Below are 21,266 nucleotides of genomic sequence, written 5' to 3'. Positions count from 1 at the left end.
AGGGAATAAGCCCTTGGTACCCATTGAATAGGAGGCTTGGTGGATCCCAGAGCCGGTCTGGACGAGACTTAGAAGTGAAAATTCTTGACCCTACTGGGACTAGAACTCCGATTCGTCAAGCCCGTAGCCAGTCGCTATACTGACTGCGCTATAACACGCACTGGTGACTAATTCTGTAGAAATTAGGTTTGTGTGACTGTGTGCAGTATTAATTTTAGTGTTTTTTTTCCCTTGGCACTACAGCCCCAGTGGGCCTAGGCCTACCTCCATGAACTTCTCCGTTCACTTCGGTTTTGCTAGATCTTACACATTTGGTAGGACTCCTTGGGTGAGTGATCAGCTCGTCGCAAGGCCTCTACCTGTACACAAACACAGAAAAACGCACACAAACATCCATGCCCTGAGTGGGATTCGAACCCAGGATCCCGGTTTCCAAGCGAGCGAAGACAGTGCATGCCTTAGACCGCTCGGCTACCGTGACCGGACAATTTTAGTGTTTAGTTACATTTATTTTTTCTTTAAATTTCACAGATTTTTTCAAAATTAATTCCGAAAATATCTTTTAGCCACAAGGTTAGGGTGTATGGTAGAACATGAAACACTTAACCTATAAAGAGTAGAATGGAATGGCGAAAATGAAAAATACATTGTGAATGACATGGAAGACATATCTTAAGACACTGTTCCGGTATTTATATGAACGGTCTAAGAACGGATTCGAAAACCTTATCGAGGACTGATCCACTCCATCGTAGTATTCAAGTAAAATATTGTAGCGTCTTGGCCCGTTATTAGGTAACGACCTCGAAACAAACAACGAAACAACATTTGCTACTAGGCAACAGATTCTTAATAAGTATACACAGCCGTTACTGCGTAACCCCCTCACAAACAAACTCGTTCCCACGGAAACGATTGTAGTACATCAATGAACTGTGTTTTCTGCGAGGTCCGAGCCGAAATGTTACAACCTAGACAGGTTTAGAAGTTTGGCAGTTTTAACTGAGTTGCGAGATGTAAGGGAGTCTGTGAAGAGATGATTTGGTCGGTGCAGTTGAAGAATCCCCACTATTCGAAGTAGTTATCAGGGAGCGACCGGTGAAGATACAGCAGACTGAAAGTGTACTGTACTGATTTGTAAGTGCGGAGATAAGCGATGGCTCTATAATTATGTGTAGTCACGAGTCGTGTGTTAAAGTGGTAAATAAATCCATTATCCAATCCAAAATCCCGTCGAGAGTCACTGCAACATGTGACGACTATGTGTCAGAAGTGATTCGTTTGGAATCTGTATTGGATCTTGATCGTTATAGAGCCACATTACAGCGATGGAATAGATGCTGGAACGGATGTTGGCAAAGATGGATTCCTTTCAAGAAAAGATGAAGCCGAAATAGACGCAGATCATAAAAGATTGATTCCAGAATGGACGCCAACCTAAAGGAGATCGTAGCAGAAATGAGGGTATGGCAAAAGGAGGTGACGGCGACCCAAGAAGCGACGGAGGCCTGTCTAGATTGTAAGGTCGTTTCATGAGGAGATCCCTAGGGAAGAGGCCTCAGTGAAAACTGTCAGAGCACTGAAGAAGCGGAATGCGGACCGACATCTAGCCGTAGGGTGCCGCCGACAGTTGAAGAAACTGACCCAGGACGATGGTGGGTTCGGAACAAATTGGTCGCCGCACGCAACGGGATGACCGGCAGTGCAGGAGAGGCACGGCGTAAGGGACATGGTTATACAGGACCGCCGGTTGAACAGAGACAACAGAAATGTCGGACCAGGGTAAATGTTGCAAGAGGAACCTCGAAAGAATGGACGTTCCTGAAGAGGCGTCGGGCCAACCGGAATGTAACAACGGCATAAGTAACCGAGACCTAAAATATAAGTTACGTCTGAGAAGCAAGAAAACACTCAACTAAACCTTCAGGCAGATCGTAGAGCTGGAGATCGCAAAGTAAATGGTCGGAACTTCCATTAGACTGCGGAAGATGAATTTCAGGACATTCTGGACGGGTCGGCCGCCTCCGAAACGAAAGAAGAGACCACTAACAACATATCAAGATCCACGGATGCAGGAGCACTGACCACCTTCGGAGCTTTTGCCCTCGCCGATTGGTAAAGGAGAATGATGGTGATACACTTGGACTGACTGGCACCTTATAAGGGAACTGCTCGGGAGGAGCAGCCTTAAGGAGGGATCAGTGAGAGCAGTTTCAAAGTAAACACCGCGAAAATGGAGCTACGGAGAGGAAGGTAGGACCGATCACATCCGTCGCAAGAAGGGCCCTCTGAAAAGAATAAATGGCGGTATGCTTGTAGGCTATTCGGGACCAAGATCCTTAAGGAGGGAGCAATGTGGCGTATAGACCCATTGCTAAACAATATCTCTTTGAACAACAGCCGTTGCTACGCAATCGGCGAATAAACAAACGCCCGTTTCTATGTTATTGATAAAATATTGGTATACGTGTATTGATATAAGTAATATGGTTGTACGACTGTACGAACCCTGCTACGACAAAATATGCCACATAAAGTAACGCAAGTAATTAAATTATTATTATTTTAACATTCTGTTTGAGAAATCAGAAAAATATGACCCGACGCAACTGAATCACTAAAGTGACTAGCAAAGTTAAGGGTGATCAAGCTTCGTTTCCCAGCAGAGACAGGAAAGTTTCTTTCGCCATCGCGTCCGTACGGGCTCTGAGGTCCGTCCAGGGTACAGGGGGACCCCTTCCTTGGGGTAAAGAGGCCAAAGTGTGAAGCTGAGTACCACTCATTTTCACCTGCAGTAATAGAGCTTTGTTATATAGAGGTCATGAATGTACCGAGCCTTACCTACGTCCCTATACATGTCATCATGTTTTGACGCTTAGACAATATGAGTAGCTTTGACGTCTCTAGATTTCAAAGAAATGTATCCCGTAAGGCAAAAATAACATCCTTTGTTAGGAAACTATTATGATGCAATAATCTCTCAGCCTGCCGCAGAACGCCGAGCTACTCAGGCAGAAGGAACCAATGCTCCATTCCGGCGCAGCCGAACCGCCGAGACTCGGAGTGCCAGTGGAAGGGACAAGCCCACAAACGAACCCCACCCAGATAAGAAAAGGTGCCGGAAATGATCCCTGCTCTCACGCACGCTTTCCTTACATCTCTGCAAAAAGATCATGTTCGGGCGATGAAATTCCTTTCTGGATATGTAGCAAACTCTAACACTGAAACTTGAATCTTGAAGACCCAGACTGATGGATTTTCGAAGAGAATGTTCAAGTCCAGAACATCTTGAGCGAGGACTCGAAGTTTTGATTTGATTATTTTTATACAACAACCCTGTCTATCTTTATATAGTACGTAATTCATAAGTAACATTTATACAATGTGCAACAATTGTTGCATATCGCAAAAGTAAAAAACTAAACAGCAACAGTGACAAAATGGCACGTGCTGTGTCTGAGTGCGTAGGCATCTTAGGCATAAACTTGCTTCACTGTAGCGGGTTAGCTATTTATCGTGGCGAAACTGAGAAGAAATTGTGATATGCATAAGCTCTTGGAAGACCGCCTAGGTGTTCTAGTGGTCAGCGTTCCTAGCTACAGAACCAGAGATCCGGGTTCGATTCCCGGCGCTACCAGAGTTTCTGAGAAGTAGTGAGTCTGGAACGGGGTCCACTCAACCTTGTGAGGATAATTGAGGAGCTATTTCAAGGAATCAGCGGCTCCGGTCTAGAAAACCGAAATTAACTTCTGAGGGGATTCGTTGCGCTGACCACGCGACACCCTCTAAAGTTGGCACTAACTTCGCTGACAAGCGGGGGTCGCTCGTTCGATTCATATTTTTACAGNGTGTTCTAGTGGTCAGAGTTCCTGGCTACAGATCCAGAGGTCCCGGCTCGATTCCCTGCGCTACCAAATTTGCTGAGAAGTAGTGGGTCTGGAACAGGGTCCACTCAACCTTGTGAGGATAATTGAGGAGCTATTTCAAAGAAACAGCGGCTCCGGTCTAGAAAACCGAAATTAACTTCTGAGGGGATTCGTTGCGCTGACCACGCGACACCCTCTAAAGTTGGCACTAACTTCGCTGACAAGCGGGGGTCGCTCGTTCGATTCATATTTTTACAGCAACCTAGGCCTACAAATTTGAGACAGTACAGGAGCTATTCACAACCTTCAAGAAAACCTACATTTCAGTTAGGACTGAAGTACTGTACATTATTNACCTTGTGAGGATAATTGAGGAGCTATTTCAAGGAATCAGCGGCTCCGGTCTAGAAAACCGAAATTAACTTCTGAGGGGATTCGTTGCGCTGACCACGCGACACCCTCTAAAGTTGGCACTAACTTCGCTGACAAGCGGGGGTCGCTCGTTCGATTCATATTTTTACAGCAACCTAGGCCTACAAATTTGAGACAGTACAGGAGCTATTCACAACCTTCAAGAAAACCTACATTTCAGTTAGGACTGAAGTACTGTACATTATTCTTATTGAGTTTGGTATCCCATTGCTACCAGTCAGGTTTATAAAACATGTCTGAATGAAACCTATAATGAAGTCAATACAGGTATACATTTGTATCATACATTTGCTATTCGAAATAGTTTGAAATAAGGAGATGCTTTAACGTTATTGCTTTTGAACTTTGCTTAAGAATACACCGTTATGAAGGTCCAGGAAAGCCAGGTGAAACTGCAACTGAATGGGACACATCAGCTTCTGGGCCATGATGGTAATATAAATGTATCCGAAGGTAATGTTAACACCACAAAGGGAAAAGCAGAATCTCTAAACGACGCTAGTAGTGAGGATGGTCTACCAGTAAACACAGAGAAATTTATGTACATACTGAGGTCTCGTGAGCAGAATGCAAAACAAAATCATAACATAAACACAGCTAATAGATCCATGAAAACGTGACAAAATTCAGATATATGAGAACGACAGTAACAAATCAGAATTTGATTCATGAGGAAAATAAGAGCAGATTAAATTCGGGGAATACCATTCAGTCCGGAACCTTTTGTCTTCTCTGTTGTCTAAAAACATAAACATTAAAATACTCAAAATTGTAAGTCTGTTGTTTTTTATACGTGTGAAACTTAGTCTCTGAAATTAAGAGAAAATCACGGACCGAGGATATCTGAGGACAGTGTGCTGGGGAGAATATTTGAACCAAAGAGGGATTAAATACAGAAGGCTGGAAAAAAATCATATTGAGGAGCTACATAATATCTACGTACTAAGGTAAAGATAGATCTGTCCCTGAGTTTAACTAATTACGCACTACGCCACGAAGGCTTATGGGGGGGGTGGATGGATAGATCCATATCTTCTTAACCTCGGCAGTAGTTGGGAAAAAGAGGTCAGCTTCACGCCCTGGTCGCTTTATCCCGAAAAGAAACCCTTGTACCCATTGTACAGGAGGTTTGTTGGACCCCGGAGTCGGTTTGGATGACGTTTAGAAGGATCTTAAGAGTGCTAAAATGGGGTGGTATCGACTGAATTTATCTGGCTCAGGATAGGGACTAGTGGAGGACTCTTGTAAACACGGTAATGAACCTTCGATTTCCATAAAATTCTGCGAAATTCCTGCATACATAGACGAATGGCAGCTTCTCATGTAGGACTTATTTACACGCAGTTGGTAAAAGAAGTTAAAGAAGTGCAGGGTGAAATGTAGTTTCAATCGTTCACCTGGCTGTATATGTATGCCTACAGGGCTGACATTCAGCGGAAAATGATTTCTTTTTGGGTTGAAATAGTGAAGTAAGCTACATTAAACTAGTACAGCATGCGAACGATGTAACAAGTTGTGACATGATAACTGAGAAACCGTCCGTTGCCCGATCAACAAACGATCCGTCGCTATGCAACAGCCCACTGACACTTCACACAACAATAGAGGAGCTGTTGATGGCGGTGTGTTCTATGCGGTACGACCCAAGGCTATATAACGAGACTCTGCTGGTGAAGCAACTTAGACACGCGTGGAGGCGGAGTCGAATACCTCCACCGTGACCCTACGAGTCGTAGGAGGCGACGAAAACGGAAGTCTCAAATCTGATACAGTAAATTATAGTCGCGAGTACCAAGAGCCACGGATCCGAGAAAGCCTGTATTGGCAAGGATCAGCAGCACATACAAATGAGACCCGTCCTCTCGTCAGAGAAGGCGCTCCACAAAAACAAGACCGTAACTGCCAAACGGTAATGAATATCTGGCCATGACCTCATATGGGGCTCGACGCCAAGACTTACTGACTGGCCGTCAGTCGCAATGTGACTTGACTTTGAATTGAATTTGAAGTAATTTATTAGAAAATATAAGAGGCTTAAACTTGGCGGTGGTCAAACTTACGACCTTTGGAGTGACTAAGCTCTTATTGTAGAATAAGATACGTAAGATAGGCATGATCTACTTTGCAAAGTCTGGACTGACAGAGGACTTGTATATAGTGCAAAAGGAAGAATTTTCAGTAACATGCTGATACATACACTTGAAGAAAGGCCAAGCATATCCATGAGAGAAAACTCCACCTTCTCCTCAGAGAGGGTGTTACATAAGGAATATTACCCAAGGCAGTGGCGTGCCGTGCATGGAAGTAAGGGAAACATTGCTTCCGTAATTAAGAAATGAAAAGAAAAGAAGTCATATAATAATAATTCAATTTGAATAATAAGGATGTAAATATTTTCATGTTCTGAACATTTTAGAGCGTAGTCATGATCAAGGCCACATGCCTTCCCCGCCTGCTCTCTTTCCCTGCTTGGTGGGACGGACGAAGTTTTCTTTCGTTAAACTTCGTACGAATTCGTCTCACCCGAAGTGGGCAGGGAAGCAATTTTCGGTTTGCTGGCTAATGCCTATGATATGGAAGCGAAGGAGTGTGTTCTTTCGATGTTCATGTGAAAAATAATTGTTTATGTGTGATTTCAGTCTTGTTGGGTGTTATAGGTAGCATTAAGTTTTATTAAAATATTGTAAGTGCATATTTAGATGGTGTAAGATTGTATTTGTGAACGTATTTTGACGCATCAGAAAGAAGCATCCTAGTTTAAGGGAAGCAAGTCTGATATCGTGGTACGAGGGGCAACATCAAATTTGATTTAATTTAGGCAAATCAGCCGGAGAAGCGTACGAAATGATGAAAATTGTGTACGGTAGTGATTGTCTGAGTCGCTCGAAAATTTTTCAATGGTATGCTGTATTTCGTGACGGCAAGGAGGACACTGAAGACGCTCCACGTGCATCAAAGCCGAGAACAAGTCACATTGAAGAAAATTTGAAAAAAGTGACCGAAATCTTTGCATCAGACAGATGTATTTCTGCAAGACTCATCAAGGAGCTTTTGGGAATACCAAAAAGTACTGTGCATCAAATTTTGACTGAGGATTTGGGCAAACTTAAGGTGTGTGCGCAGTTTGTACCGCACGCGCTGCCAGGCGATGAAAACCTTGCCAGAGTGGAACACTGCAAACACATGTTACGGTCGGCCCAAAGTGATACAGAATTTACAAAAACAATCGTTACTGGTGACGAGACATTGTGTGTTCAATATGAGCGTCTCACAAAGCGGCAGATGTAGCGTGGCTGAGCCCAAAGAAGCCGAAACCAAAGAAAGTGCGCATGCAAAAGAGACGAGTAAAGACACTGCTAACCGCTTTCTTCGATTCCAAAGGAATCATTCACAAGGAATTTCTGCCACAAGGTTAAACAGTTAATTCTGATTACTATCTCGGAGTCGTCAATCGTTTATGGGCGAGAATTCTTTGAATTCGACCTGACTATCGAGAGCAAGGTTCCTTGTCGCACCTCCACGACAATGCCCTACCCCACAAATCGAAGATTGTGCGCGATTCTTTTGGCCAGGAAATGGACCACAGTCCTCGATCATCCTCCATATTCGCCAGATTTGGCTCCATCAGCTTTCTGGTTGTTCCCGAAAGTTAAGTTGGCGACGAAAGNACAGTCCTTGATCATCCTCCATATTCGCCAGATTTGGCTCCATCAGCTTTCTAGTTGTTCCCGAAAGTTAAGTTGGCGATGAAAGGAGACCGTCACGTCATCATCCACGACATCCAAAGGGAATGTACCGCAGTTTTAAATCGATTCCACAAAAGGAATGCAGTGACTGTTTTCGAAAACTTTTCAATCGATTCCAGCTATGTATTGATTCAGAAGGAGACTATTTTGAATAAAAAGAGTGAAATTTTGTAAATAATTCACGTCTTGTATTTTTAATGAACACAGTCCTAACAGATCCTGGACACACTGTGTAGTGCAAAAGCAAGAATTTTCAGTACCACGCTGTATGTGCGATACGGACACTTAACAAAGGCAAAGTTATTCATAACAAACAAACAAACTCATCCCCTCGTCCTATAGAACGTCACACAAAGGCTATGGCCATAAGAGTTCAGCTGCAAAAGAAAAAGATTCTCTGGTTGTGATCCTCAAGGGGCTTGGCGCCGAGAGGAAACGATTGGAGCTAAACCGCCAGACTTAGTTGTGAGAGAGTCTCCAGCTGCTAAGGGCGTGAGGTTGGAAGCAAGGGACACTGTTGGGATCTGTTACATGGAAACGACTAGGGAAGACAGAATACTGTATGTGTGCTGCACGCAGTGGTTTGTACAGTATGGAGATCCGTGAAACTGTTATTATTACCTGTAGTTTTCCCCCCCCTATCACTACAGCCTTAGTGGGCCTAGGCCTACCTCCATGAATTTCTCCGTTCACTTCGGTTTTCTAGATCTTACACATTCGGTAGGACTCCTTGAGCGGGTGATCAGCTCGTCGCAAGGCCTCTACCTGTACACAAACACAGAAAAACGCACACACACAAACTAAACATCCATGCCCTGAGTGGGATTCGAACCCACGATCAACAATCATCAACGTGATTTCATGAAGTCCCGTCCAGCAAAACCAAGGAGCACTCAAGAACACAACCAACAGCCGATATTTCAGTCTCTCTTGTCTTCCCAGTAATTTGCTTTTCAGATTTCCATACTAAAATTCTATAGGCATTTCTTTTCGAGCATTCACTCAGGAGGAGAATCAGACGCCTCTACCGTGTAATATAATCCTTTTCACGGTGGCGCTATGAAGAAAACATACGCCATGTGTCTTAAACCTCGCCTTTGTCATTCTCTTCGATTGAACTTCAGCGTCAGGTGAAATGTATAATTCCTGCATTTGTAATTCCCTATACCCCCTTGTACTCCTTCCCCTTGAGCCCCTACTGATATCTTCAGTGATCTGTATCCAGTGCACTGTGTGAGAAAGCAAGTTTAGCGAATTGCATACTTTTTGTAATTGTGTTCAAGAGGGAACCAGCTAATTACCTGTTGTCTAACGAGCTTCGTCCAGGACAGTTACAGCGGTCCTTGCGTACGAAAAACCAAACGTTCGACGCTGTAATTTAAATATACGTGTACGTGTTTACGATGTTCGGGGTTTCAGGGTACAGCCTGCGGCTAGAAATTCTACGTGACTTTTGCACGCTTATTTTCGAAGTCGACTGGAGAACTGATTAAATAACATCCGGGTTTAAGGGTAAATAACAGGGCCGCGCCATAGCTCAAGCGGTTAGTCGCTGGCTTCCCACCGCGGCGGCCCGAGTTCGATCCTGGGTCTGGTCAAGTGTGATTTGTGGTGCACAAAGCGGTGCTATGGCAGCTTTTCTCCAAGTACTTCGGTTTCCGCTGCCAATCTTCATTCCACCAATTGCTTCACAATCACCCTCACCTATCATCTGGGGCTGGTACAATAGGCCAGAAGTGGCCGCAGTACAAGGGACTTAGTCCCACCCCACTAGCAATAAAAAAATAAGGGTAAATAATAAAAAGAAGAATTATGCTGCTCCCGAATCGCATAATGCCTCATTTCCAGAGTCTATATTTCCATATAGAAGCTAAATGTATTGGTACCAACGCTAACACCACATGCGTAATTCACGATCGCTAATGAACATGTAGAATGAAATATCCCTTGCGAGGTTCCAGCGTTAGCGTCGTTAAAATGTGAAGCAAATATTAAAATATTTATCCTATGTTATAGCTGTCAACAAAACAAATAAAACAGAAACATTCAATGAAGACGATAGATATTGGTATAGATTTTATTTATTTAATGTAAAGGTAAATCGCGCTAAACATTTCGACCTATAATTTACGTCATCATCAGGAACATCTTCAGTGATCATAGATCTATATGCGTGTATGTGTCTGTGTAAGGGGTGGGCCACAAAATCCTGCCCTCGCACTGCGACCTTCAATGATCTATTGTGCTTCCCCTTTGGATTAACCCTTTATTAATCCTACACTTCGAATGAAATGTAGGACTTTATTTATGGGGGCGTCATAAAAGTCACTAGGTTCCATGAAGAGCTGACCCAGGTGACGAAATCTTAAGTAAGCTATGGCCTCACAATCACATGGGATGTGTGTGTGGCTGATTCGTCTTTTTGTAATCACCTTCACTGTCAGTCCCAGTTTGAAAACGTGTCCTTATAGTATCCAGTATCCAGAAAGTAATCCTACCGCCCATCTTAGTTGAGCTCTGTTTAATTTCAACAGGTCCGTCCTGATATAAATCCTTTTGCCTGCTTGAATCCAATTGTGGATTCCCAGTGTTTTCTATGATTTCTGTTCAGTCCCTGATCGCTTTTTTGGCAACTTCAATTGAGATGCCGCAAGCTGTGTCAGGTCCTATGAACGGCTGTTCAGATTCTCTTCTTGCCACCTGATCTGCGGTTTCATTCCCAGCAATACTCTCCTACTTCGATGCCGCAAGCTGTGTCAGGTCCTATGAACGGCTGTTCAGGTCCTGTTCTTGCCACCTGATCTGCGGTTTCATTNGTGATTGCTTTCTTGGCAACTCCAATTGAGATGCCGCAAGCTGGGTCAGGTCCTATGAACGGCTGTTCAGGTCCTGTTCTTGCCAGCTGATCTGCGGTTTCATTCCCTGCAATCCCCTCATGACCTGGCACCCATATCAGTTGTACTCTGTTATGTCTGGCCAGTTGTATGAGGGATTGGTGGCAGTTCCAAACCAATTTTGAAGTGATCTGGTGTGTATCAAGTGCTTTAATTGCAGCTTGACCGTCTGATAGAATACAGATATTCCTATTTTTATAGTTTATATCTAAATTCTCAACTGCTCATGCCTTAGTGGCATACACTTCTGCCTGGAATACTGTTGTGTACCGGCCATGGCCGAAACTACGTTTCCGCCCCCTTCCATCACAATACACCCCAGCTCCAGTGGCTTTATGGCGGGTTCTAGTTCCGATGATTGGATTTATTAACACTTTGGTTACAACCTCTTTTAATTACACTCAAATACAGCGTTATCGCTGATTTAAACACACTTCATAATTCACTCTTGCACGCAAACAACGATTCCCAGTCTTCACGGATCTCAACATAGAAACTATAGCATTCTCAATGGATCTCACATTCCCAGCATTACACATAAACACAGTCTTCAAATCACACTTTAAATCTTCACAGGTCTTCTACGAACTTCCGGTGGCTGTCTCCTATCGAGACCTCTCTCATTGTCACTTAAACACACACTTAAACCCTCTGAAACACTTTGAAACACTCTGAAATACTATCAAATACTCCTTGTTTATTCCTGGAATCACGTTATACAGCCTCCGCACCGGCAACTAACCGAAAACAGCCTATATTGCTGAAACGTGTCCACCGAATGATTGCATAGCAACGGTCGCGGCACGTTCTCCATAGAAAGCCAGTCACGTGAGACCTAGTACTCTTAAAGTGTGACGTCATTGCGCTTGCGCAGAAGTCTATTTACTGAGCCGGTGTCTAGAAGCGGGTTGCATAACCTCGTTGAGTGCGCTTACGCAACTGAAGGTCGTTGCCTTGAAACGCTCTGGCCATCCACGTTACAATATAATAAATGATTAATCAGTAATTTGACGACACTTCTTCAGCTACAGAGTGTATGTAGCATCCACTGAATTGAGATGGTTATTAATGGTGATTGTGTAAGTGTCTGGAAGGAGGAGGGCAATGCCTCTTTTAAGGCAGGCCTACCGTCGTCGAAGTTTGCCTGGAATGACCGATGGCAACCAAAAGCTTGTTACGCAAGCTGGTCTCAGGACTGAGAATCTAAACCNGAATTATCACGCTTCGCAGAGCTTCGCCTTGCTCGTGTCGGTTGCTATAGGGGGGTCAAATAAAACATATGTTTAATGTTGCAAAATCTTAGTTCATTCGCAGTTTCGTACTTCCTCTCACAGACATCTCCAAGAAGCGTTATTACAACTCTCTAAACGCATAATTCGTATCTTAAAGAAAAACTCCGTGGCCTGTAGTTCACAAGCGAACTATACCGACCGAGCGACCGCTGTTTGTCGGCGAAGTTAGTACCAATTTTAGCGGATAGAGTGTGTCGCGTGGTCAGCGCAACGAATCTCGGTGTTCTAGACCGGAGCCGCTATTTCCTTGAAATAGCTCCTTCATTATCATCATGAGGTTGAGTGGACCCCGTTCGAGATCTACTACTTCTCAGGAAATCTGGTAACGACGGGAATCGAACCCGGGACCTCTAGATATGTAGCCAGGAACTCTAGACCACAGAGGCGGTCGTCTTTTTAAAAATGTCTCTTTAATATATATTTAACGGTTATATGTGCTGGAACTTTTTTCCAATTAATTTCAAGTAGCATACGTATCCCTTCCTAAGAGCTAAGTCCCATTTTTTTTTTTACAAATTAATACTTATTTTTATGTTATAATTTTTTAAACATGTCCGTTGTGCCGCCTCCTTCCTTGCAGTTCTGTCTCTCGTTGCTGGTCACAGTTTTTTAAGTTCAGCATCTCTACGAATATAGCATTACTGTTTTATATAATAAATTCTTGCTTCATTCTGCAGTTTTAGGTTTATTCAACATTAATTGGCTCATTGTTTCATTGAGCATTCTTCCTTGCTTTCCTCTTTTCATAGCCAATTTAATTACGTCTACTTATGCTCTCCATTCACTCTTCTTTATCATTCCTCTATTGCTTCTTCTGTTATTCTGTTTGTGCCCCCATCACATGTCAGCAAGTGTGCTATATATAAAACGTTGCAACATTGTAACACGTGCTGAAATGGTTCAATACTTGTCTTTTGGTAAGATGGAAAATAACTTTCCGAATTTTATGGGAAAAAGGAAGTCCTACATCCGCTGAATGATTGAGTACTGATTATGGGAAAGTCTATACCCTATAGTTATTTAGTTAGTAAATACGCAAATTGTATAATTTACATGTTATCGTGCAGAAAATTGCTTCAAAATATTTACTACGAACAAAAAAAATATGCTCGAATATCCGCAGTTCTTCGTTATGTACCCGTGCAAACATGCGAGAGAGAAGGAAGAATTCTGTGGTACTTTTCCCACACGTCACTTGAGGAAATCATTTCTATTGACTACAAGGCAGGCCTTCCCCTGGGACGAGATGAATGCACGTAGACAAATTACGTGCCGTGAGGCACACACATACACACAGAGACAACTCTCAACACTTAAAAACAAATAGCCCCTTTTTCTTTCTTCTTTCTTGCTGTTTGACGAAGCTCTCAGTACCGTGACTATATAGCACCGGTGAATATGAAGGAGTTGTGGAATGAGAATTGGAAGAGGAAATTGAAGTACTGGGAGAAAACCTTGTCCAGTGTCACTTTTCCACTTTTAAGTCCACATTACATAATCTGGGATTGAACCCGGGCCGCCGCGGTGGCCTATTTTCTTGCCTGAAAAATGATTTCTTGTGCCTACTTGACAACAGTAACACGAGCATCAAAAATTGAAACTGCATTACCCAAGTGGAACATACAACGTCTTTATTAAAACCGTCACAACACAATTATATCGATGTCAGTGCTTAGTTTTGGCACTGATCTCGTTATAGTTGTGTTGTGACGGTTTTAATAAAGAAATTGTATATTATAACACAACAGGATGCATGAAATGAAAATTACAAGTGGAACATCCCCTTCATGGCGTACTCTGCACGACTGTACCACATTGAGAGGAAACAGATTACTCGTATTTGTAATACCATAAATATTTCGTCTTCTTTATATTCAGAATTATATAATGCTGAAGCCCTGACATCATATTCGCACTGCTAATTCCCTGTCTGAATCTGTCCAGCTCTTGAAATAGTCATTTCAATTGAAAGGTGCATTATCTTGTGTGGGAAAGCCTATACTGATCATATGCAGAAACAAACATGAACGTCACAATGCGACTGACGGTCAGTCAGTCATTAAATCTTGGTGTTGAGACCAAATATTTGTTACCGTTTGACAGTTACGGTTTTGTTTTTGTGGGGGGGCCCTCTCTGGCAGAGGAAGGGTCTGTCTTTTGTATATGCTGCTGGTCCCTGTCAGCGCAGTCTTTCTCAGGTCCGAGTGCCTTGGGACTCGCGACCATATTTTACTGTCTCAGATTTGAGACTTCCTTCGTCTTTGCCTCCTACGACTCGCAGGGTCACAGTGGAGGTATTCGACCCCGCCTCCATACAATTTACTTAGTTCTTATGCAGAAACAACTGATAATACTTGCTTTTATTCTGAGAGCTGTAGTAACATCCACGCATATTCTGACGAAATAATCCACTGCTAGAAAACGGATAGTTAATACACGTTTCGCTGCGACGAACATACTTGGAGGAATCAAAGCGTTGCCCCCAAATAATACATAGTTTCCGAGACAACGCATTCATGAAAGACAGTAATGGCACCCTTACATATGGTGTCTTTTATCGCGGGCGTGTAGCAGTTATAAAAGGGAGCTGATTCGTGGATTCGATTCAGTCAGAAAGTCATTCGTAAGAGAATTCAGAAGGTAGTCCACTAGTTAAATATTCACCTGTGAAGTGCTAACCAGACAAGATTCGTTACCAAGCAACGACTAATAAGCTGTCGTTGAAGACTTTACTTTCTGTGTTATACACGCAGTTGCAGTAATTTTTAAGAGTGTGCAAAAGAGTTAGAGTGTTATAATAATTTGCAGTTACGCTTGTGATTATTCAGTAAATCTATCATCCAATCTACGAGTATAATCCATTATTATTCGTCACGCTAACCAGGAACACGTGACAATATTAACAATTTCTGTCTCCTGATTCCTACAACCGGCTTCATCTGTAAAGAGACCGAATGTTCTAAGCTGCTTTCTTCGTGACCCAGAGTATGTTGTTCCATTTCTTCAGTGATCGCCATTTCTGCCCTTCCTCGTCTAAATATCTGAATGTCTCTTGTGTTAGAAAGACCGAGACCATCTTCTTGAATACTCGTCAGATTGGCATCATAATTCTCCAACGCTCAGTACTCTGTAGACCTAATTGAAAATAATTATATAGTGTGTCCATGTCTTCGTCCCTTCAAATAAGCTTTAAACCAAGAATCGGATATTTACGAAATTTCATATAAATGTTATGACTTTACATAACACCACATTCTTCAGTGTTTCTATTATCCACCATCAATAATATCACAACGACGGTATTTTTATCCTGTTAAGTGAAACTCCATTAGCGTCACTGCTCGGTTAGTGCACTCATCTTTCGATTCAATTTTAAATATGTCAGTTGTATTACAAATTACTCTATTCATAGACTTCAAGAAAGCCTATGAATCAGTTATTCTGATAGTTTGGGGTACCCATGAAGCTAGTTAGGTTGATTAAAATGTGTTTAAACGAAACGTATAGTAAAGTCCGTGTAGGTAAACATTTGTCTGATAAATTTCCTATCCAGAATGGTCTAAAATAAGGAGATGCTTTATCGCCACTTCTTTTCATCTTTGCTTTACAATATGCCATTAGGAAGGTCCAGGGAAACCAGGTGGGACTTCAATTAAACGGGACAGATCAGCTGATGGTCTGTGCCGATGATGTGAATCTACTGGGTGATAATGTAGATACCATAAAGAAAAACACACAAACTTTAATTGACGCAATTAAAGAGGTTGGTCTAGAAGTAAACACTGAGAAAACTAAGTATATGTTACTGTCTCATCTGTCCCGAAGAACAGGGACGGAACAGAATAGCGACTATGAAGAAAGCCGTCTTCTGGGATGTGGCCCCGTGTAGCGACTGTTTCTTGCCCACGCCAACAGGGCTGGCAGGCGTACGGTGGAGTCGGATTATGCTGGAGGATTCAGTGATAGTTTACTTCATTATACTTCATTATACGTACGCATACAATTCCAAGAAAACCGATTCGAGATTTATTGTGTGGGCACTAGTACAGACACATATGATGTCAAAAGTCTAGCTGTCACTTTAAACGAGAAAGACAAATACAATGGAACCTCGCTTAACGAGCACCTCTCATAACGAGTAATTCGCATAATGAGCAAAACAAATTGTAAAGAACGGACTCGCTTAACGAGCGACGTTTCGCATAACGAGTGACGAGAGGGGAAGTCCCGGATTGTGCGCTTGCTACCTCAGTCTGTGTTTAGCACTCGTTCCGCTAGCATCTTAGTGTCGCTTGTGATCACACATTTTTCCAAACTTGTGTTCAGACATTATCTCTGNTGTCGCATTTTCACCAAATTTTGAAGCGTCGGCAAAAACAAATGTCTCTAGACAGTTTCTAGTAAAAAAAGAATTAGATATGTATCATAAATAATAAACTAATTATTTCAGTTTTTTTTTCCTGCAAATCGAATTCGCATTCCAGGTTGGTTCATTCCACATAGAAGAAAATGAAGAGGATTCACGCTCCTTAACAATGTATATATACTTTTCTTTGAATAAACGTTATACATAATTTTTTTTAGTATTTTTTTCGGCATGGAACGCATTATCGTATTTTACATTAATTTATATGAGAAAAATTGTTTCGCTTAACGAGTGTTTCGCATTACGAGTAAGATTCTGGAACGAATTATGCTCGTTAAGCGAGGTTCCACTGTATTGCATTTATGCGTCATATTCTGTGTGTACAACTTATTATTATTGTGTTTAGTCACCACAAGTGTGTGTGTGTGTAACTACACTACATGTACCGTATATCACTCATGGAGCTGAGCCCTTCTTGAGAAGCTACTCAAGAACTTCCAGTATTTTATGGAACCCGAAGGTCCATTGACGTGTTCAAAAGGGCGCTCCACTGGCCTCTATCCTGAGCCAGATCAATCCAATCCATACCATTCTATCCTGTCTCTCTAAGATCCGTTTTAATATTGTTCACCCACCTACATTTTGGACTTTTTAGTGATCTCTTTCCTTCTGATATACAGAGTGAGCATAAAAGTCCTTCCATGATTTCACAAGTTCATTACACAAAAACCATGCTAGGTACAAACATACGGGCTTTTCCAAGTTTACCTCAGGCCAAAAAGTTTTTTGTGCTCCATTAGTGCTCTTCAACATATGCTCTGGTAGTTTCCCGCAGAACGTCTAGTCTGTACTGATTTCTCTCCGTGTTTTCTCCAACATCTCTTCAATCATCGCCGCTAAAGGATTCTGTATCCTTGCCTTCAAAGTGCCAATGTCTGGAACTGGTGTCGAATACATTTTGTCCTTAACTAACCCCGTAAAGAGTCCAGAGGTATTACGTCCGGTGAACGTGGTGGCCATGGTGTTGGACCGTCCCTCAAAATCCATCATTTTAGAAATGTTGCATCCAAGAACTGACGAACAAGTAACCCCCAGTGTGGCGGTGTTAAAGAACTACCCATGGCTGAAATCCATCTAACCGAGGAAAGCTCCATCATGCCCAGGTAAATGATGGCTGAAATGGTGCACGCAGAACAAGGAATGATCCAATAACCTTGTTTTGTATTAGGGCGCACCAAACATTCACTTTAGGGCTAGCCTTCCCATTCTCTAACCCCCAAATGCGGACATTGTATCTGTTTACCTTCCCCGAAGTGTGAGGCCTCATCAGAAGAACACCGGCGTAAGGTAATCATTCATCAATTTGTTGCAACATGTCCACAACAAAAGCAGCACGTTGGGGATGATCGTCTGGCTCCCAAGGTTTGAACTAGTTGCACGTTGTATGCGCATAAATGCAGCCGCTTAGTGTGCTCTGGGGTACGCGAAGTTCATATGAGGCACGAAGAGTTGGTTTCCGCAGACTGCGTTGAGAAGCATCACACACAGCGTCAACAGCCTCCTAACTCACACTAGGCCTACCAGTTCTTTTACGGTCACGAACACTGCCAGACTCTTTAAACTTGGCATTCCAACTTGTGACTCTTTTAAAATCTGTCGGATGTCCATATTCACATCTGAAGTTTCGTTGAAATGTAAGTGGCGATTTCGTTTCATGAAACAACATATTTCGGTCCTCTCTGGCCACTGTCATGTGATTTGTACATTCACCTCTTTACTTTACTGCTATTTATCCCTTCACTGACCAATGTATTACATATCGTGACGTGGATGGGGCAACGGGAAGTGGGAGTCACGTGAAGTCTGCGTTTCCTCGAGTGCCGTCACACACCCCAACTCCTTCCATCAGTGCGCAACGCTCGGCAAACAACCCCTCCCCCGCGGTGACGTAACAGAGGAGTAACTGTGTCAGGCAACCATTGCCGCGGTGCTGTTACCGAGGGATACCGTGGTTATTACCCAGCCGTAAACAACTCCCGACAGCGTTGCTAGCAACACTTGTAAACACGGCGTCAGGCAACAGCGGTACTTATCACGTAACTGTTTTCTGTGTTGTCTGCGCCGAGGCTAAATAAGGAGCAGCGAACACTATTCAGTAGTGAGTGATTAGTTAGTGAGTAGTGAGGATTGAGCCAGTTACAAATGAGTTACTAGAGAGAAAGTAACCAATCAGTTACAGTCTAGCACTCTTCGGAGTGAATGGAAACAGGAGAAGTAATTGTGATACTGCAGATGGAAGTAATTGTGAGATTGTAAATTGTGTGATTGTGAGAGCGAGTGTTCAATAAATTCGCTATATCAAATAAGGCGTGAAGTTACTTGTCGCGTGAGCGGCCTCCGTAGTCTAGGGGTAACGTTCCCACCTCATGTCTCAAGGTACGCGGGTTCAAACCCGGCGGAGGTGGTGGAATTTTTAAGGGCGGAAAAATTCAGGGAACAAGTCCTACCAATGCCTCTGGTAGATGGGGAAATATCAGGTACCGACGGCCGACCTCGTTGGCTGAACGAGGCTGATAGCACGCACCAGTATCGGTAGGGTGTAGCGACAGTAGAAATTAAAGGGGGACGCACAATGGACTAATAACAGGTCTAAGTGCATGGGGAAACCCACCCCCTCTAATAATAATAATTCAATTCATTTTTATTTGCGTGCAAAAACTTAACAGCACAGTGGCCAATTACAAAGTTAGCACGAGTATATAAGGTACGGAAAATAATGAAAACANGACAATAATAATAATAATAATAATAATAATAATAATAATACTTGTCGCGTGACATATACCCAACACGTGACAATATAATAATTTGAATACACTTGGGCTGAAATACATCTCCTATACGTAACAAAAGATGAATGCACAAATGTATTTACATGACGATGTCCAGAAAGGGTCGAAAGACGTTATATAGAATATTACATAGTAGTTATACACGCTATTGTGGTGACTGAACATAACGATAAGGGGGAAAACAGGCTCGAACATTTTCAAGTAACTGCTCATAACCTGTTGAATAGTAAGAAAAATGTGTTAAATGAAGTGATGACTCTTGAATTCGCGTGTTGGATCTCGGTGGTTTGAACTTCGACTTCATTTTGCCTTCCATTGGATTCAGAAACAGAAGAAAGCAATGTTTCCGGTATTCCGTAAGAAAAGTAAACTTCCTCAAATTTCGTGGAATTTTACTAACTTTGAGTAACCTTGACTTAACTAAATGTTTTCTTCAAATATGACATACCAGGTGGATAAGAAAGCTGATTTGTTTACGTTAGTTTTCCTTGAATGTCCATTACTACAATACATTTGTTCAGGGGTGGTTCACTCTTGGACGGTGCTACATTCTTCTTTTTTCTTGCCCCTCCCCCACATTTTTTTGTACTCACGAGGTGTTGACTTGTGACGTATAGTCAGCGAGTGTATGGGAAACCTGTTCGGATTCGCGCATTTTGGTTTCGTTGATGCAGTACTTTGTGTGCTACTGCGAATTTCTCTTCACATTACCCTGCTGGACATTGGATGTGCTCTCAAGAAAAGAAAACGAAATTTCATATCTCGAAACTATTCAAGAAACAAGAGACGAAATTGCCAGTACTTCTGCTTTCAGTAAGTTTATACAAATATTGCTTATTTTGTGATTTGCTTAAAAATCAATCGTTTGTTAAATGTAACATTAAGGTGATCACAGGGGGTGAAAGAATTCGAATTCCGCTCGGGGTGCTGTTATTATATCGGTGTTCATTTCGTGCTGTTGTCTCCTGTCTTCCAATGGGTTCCTTCCCTATCCAGGGAGATCTGACAAATTTGTAGCTCTAATAGATAAGTGAGACACAAAATGTCAACATTTGAGAAGAACGATAGAAAATGATTGACTACATTAAAGAAACATTATTGATTACGGCGGTTAATTGAGGAGTTTCGGCGAAAGGACGCAAAATAAAGTATTATAAAGGTATGAAGTTTAATAACAGAAATATAGACGCATGTTGTATTCATGTGTGTGTTTCATTACAATAATTACTAACAACGATATGCACGTAGTCAGAATTCAGGTGTATTTTTTTCTTATAAGGTTTGTCAAACGTAACTTGATGCTCTGCGTACTGAAAAGCCTCTCTTACGTTAGTCAAAGTCAAAGTCACATTGCGACTGACCGTCAGTTAGTCAGTAAGTCTTGGTGCTGAGCACCATCTGGGGCTCATCACCAAATATTTATTACTGTTTGAAAGTTACGGTTTTGTTTTTGTGGGGAGCCCTTTCTGAAGAGAGAACGGGTCTGTCTTTTGTATATGCTGCTGGTCATTGCCAGCGCAATCTTTCTCAGGTCCAAATCCTTTGGGACTCGCGACCATATTTTACTGTCTCAGAGTTGAGACTTCTCTTTTCGTCGCCTCCTACGACTCGCAGGGTCACAGTGGAGGTATTCGACCCCGCCTCCACACGGGTGTTTTACGATATTTGTGTGTCAACAGCATATATTCATGCAGTACGCCGACTTGTCACAGAAGACTATCCATCTTCTTACTTACTTACTTACGCATGGAGCTGAGCCCTTCTTGAGGAGCCGCCAATCCTGCAGCTACTCAAGAATTTCCCAGCATTTTATCGATT

At 42.5% G+C, this 21,266-nt stretch overlaps 1 protein-coding gene across 2 annotated transcripts in view; it reads left to right on the top strand.

Moving 5' to 3' along the window:
• The window catches only part of LOC111872818 ((11Z)-hexadec-11-enoyl-CoA conjugase), a 92,767-nt gene that overhangs the window by 39,914 nt on the left and 31,587 nt on the right, over nucleotides 1-21,266 (top strand). Inside the window, exon 1 of one of the 2 annotated variants that reach the window (XM_023867009.2) lies at nucleotides 20,099-20,261. The exons of the other annotated variant lie outside the window; for it this stretch is intronic. The gene's annotated coding sequence lies outside the window, so the exon portion shown is untranslated. Of the gene's footprint in view, nucleotides 1-20,098; nucleotides 20,262-21,266 lie in introns of those variants that run through there. 2 annotated transcript variants of the gene reach the window in all.

The sequence above is a fragment of the Cryptotermes secundus genome, unplaced genomic scaffold (assembly GCF_002891405.2).
Source record: "Cryptotermes secundus unplaced genomic scaffold, Csec_1.0 scaffold79, whole genome shotgun sequence".
Classification (NCBI taxonomy): Eukaryota; Metazoa; Arthropoda; class Insecta; order Blattodea; family Kalotermitidae; genus Cryptotermes; species Cryptotermes secundus.
This window is presented reverse-complemented; position numbering and strand designations above follow the sequence as displayed.